At 37.2% G+C, this 2,957-nt stretch overlaps 1 protein-coding gene across 1 annotated transcript in view; it reads right to left on the reverse strand.

The window, feature by feature from the left end:
• Positions 1–2,957, reverse strand: part of LOC106878166 (synaptogenesis protein syg-2) — a 180,518-nt gene that overhangs the window by 157,675 nt on the left and 19,886 nt on the right. The gene's annotated exons all lie outside the window — the stretch shown is intronic.

Consider the following 2,957-nt stretch of genomic DNA (forward strand, 5'->3'; position numbering starts at 1 on the left):
TGATGTGTTTACATCCCCATAACTTAGCGGTTCGGCAAAAGAGACCACTGGAATAAGTACTAGGCTTCCAAAGAATAAGTCCTGGGGTCGATTTGCATTATTTACATTATTTACATTTGACGGATATTTGTCCTCATCTTGTTTGTTGTTAACACAACGTTTCGGCTGATATACCCTCCAGCCTTCATTAGGTGTCTTGGGTATATGGCGTAGTGGTTAAGAGCGCGGGCTACTAGCCCCAAGATTCCGAGTTCGATTCCAGGCAGTGACCTGAATGATAATGATGATAATAATAATAGTAATAACATCGAAAAATACCTTATATGGAGTATTTCTGTTTCATTGTGCCAGCCGATATTTGCGTAGGCTATGGCATGATATAATGTGCACTGCTTTGTGTAGGTGAAGCTGATACAACTGGGGATTATTATTTACACAATAATTGCAATAATTACATATCTTCAAACAATTTACTGTGTCTAATTTATCAATTTATGTTCAGACTTTCACAATATTCACATTCATAGCCATTATTATTATTGTAGAGAACCATTTATTTAACAGCTTAATAACCAGCCAAATTTTAGACTATTAACTGTGTTCTCCCATGATATTATATTTTGCTGTTCTCTAATAATCTACTTATACATTTCCTCTTTCAGTCTGGTGTGTTCCTGCCTGATGAAGGAGACAGCTGATCTCTTGCCCTTGCAGTGGCCTCTTTTCATATACTGCTTCGGTAAAAACTGGACTTTTACTCTATCAACTTCAAAAAGCTTTTTATTCCTTTTTTTTTTACTTGTTTCAGTCACTTGACTGTGGTCATGCTGGAGCACTGCCTTAAAGGGTGTTAGTCAAAGAAATTGACTGCCATCCACCCCCACCCCCACAGGACTTATTCTTTGTAAGCCTAGTACTTACTCTATCAGTCTGTTATGCCTAACTGATAAGATACGGGGGGGCATGAATACACCAGCATCAGTTGTCACGCGATGGTGGGGAACAAACACATACACACAAACATAAACACACACACACACACACACACACATATATGCATATGACGGACTTCTACTTTCTGTGTATCAAATCCACTCACAAGGCTTTGGTTGGCCCAAGGTTATAGTAGAAGACATTTGCCCAAGGTGCCACACAGTGGAACTGAACCCAGAACCACGTGGTTGGGAAGCAAGCTTCTTACCACACAGCCACGACAACCTCAGCAGCATTTGATCTTAGAATACAAACCCAGAAGAAATGCCACTAAGCATTTTGTCCAGCATGGTAATATTTCTGCCAATTCATTGATATAATAATAATAATAATAATAATAATAATGATGATGACAGCAACAACAAGAACCTACAACTACAGCAGTAACAATGACAATCATAAATACAATCTGCTTTTAGTTTCAAAGTTTTCCTGAGTAAATAAATGTTCTTTTATTAATAAAAGAACAGAAATCGCAAATATAATTGGAGTATTCATAATAATGTTTTCCACTGAGTTGGAAAGACAATATCCTCCAACTTAATGTCCTTATTGCATGCAATAACTTTCATAACAAACAGCTTTCTGTGGCATATAGGATACGTCTGTGTTTGCTTATGTTGAGCTGTATGTGTGTGTGTGTGTGTGTGTGTTATATGTATCTTAGTATATATATATCAGTGTGGATGCATGTGTATATGTGTTTAAGAGCATGTGTTGTATGACGTACGTCAGTGTGTGATTGGATCTTTGTGGGTGTGTGGGTGTGTGTGTGTGTGTGTGTGTGTGTGTGTATATATATATATATATATATACACATACATACACAGCAATCTACATATGTATATATATATGTATGTGTGTGTGTATGCATGTGGTGGTGTATGTATGAGTGTTTGTGTATGTAAGTGTGTGTGTGTATGTATGCAGCGAATTTGTTTGTCTTTTCGTGCATCTAATCAGTTTATTATGTATCTGTGTTGTGTGTGTGTTTGCATGTGTAAATTTGTGTGTGTGCACGCGTGTGTGCATGTATGTGTGTATTGGGTTGTGTGGCTGACATTGTAGCCAACTTTCTCCACAATTAATACCATTCTGTTGTCTTGTTGGAATCAACATTTGCCGTCCTATATTCTGCCACTCAACATATGGACACACAAACGCAGACACAGACACACGCACACACACACACACACAAGCATGTACATACACATACACAACCACAAACACAACACACCTACACAAACACACACAACACACCTACACAGACACATACACAAACACAATTACATACACACACACAAACACATGCACACACATACACTCATGCACATACACACGTAGATCCAGGCATTTATAGAAAAGCACACATACAATCTGTACATTTCAAAATAACAAACGCATGCATACACATAGATGCAGACACACACACACACACACACATACATATAGATACAAACATGTGTATAAAGATGCAAATTCTCACACACACACACACACACACAATTACATATATTCATAGATAGAAACATAGAAATACACACACACATATAAATTCAAACACACATAGATATACACACACATACATGTGGTTACATAGCCATGGATAGGAATGACATAGAATGACAATATTTTGGAAAATATTTAGGATTCTGTTTTAGAGTCCAATATCACAGACTTCCTGGCTACAAGGCAGCAGCAGAGATCTTGAAGAACCAAAAGAAAGGAATAATTAATAAACTTATATTTTTATGACGCAAAATATTTCTCTGCAATATAATTATGGTGCAGGGCAGCAAAATGCTTTAATTAATATTTCTTTAAGAAAATAATCAACAGAAAAAAGACAAGGAATAAGCATTGTTGAGTGGTAAGAAGTTTGCTTTCTCACCAAAGGGTTCTTGGTTTGGTTCCACTGTATGGCATCTTGGGCAAGTGTCTTCTACTATAGCTTCGGGGCCGAA

Source organism: Octopus bimaculoides, chromosome 15 (genome assembly GCF_001194135.2).
Source record: "Octopus bimaculoides isolate UCB-OBI-ISO-001 chromosome 15, ASM119413v2, whole genome shotgun sequence".
Classification (NCBI taxonomy): domain Eukaryota; kingdom Metazoa; phylum Mollusca; class Cephalopoda; order Octopoda; family Octopodidae; genus Octopus; species Octopus bimaculoides.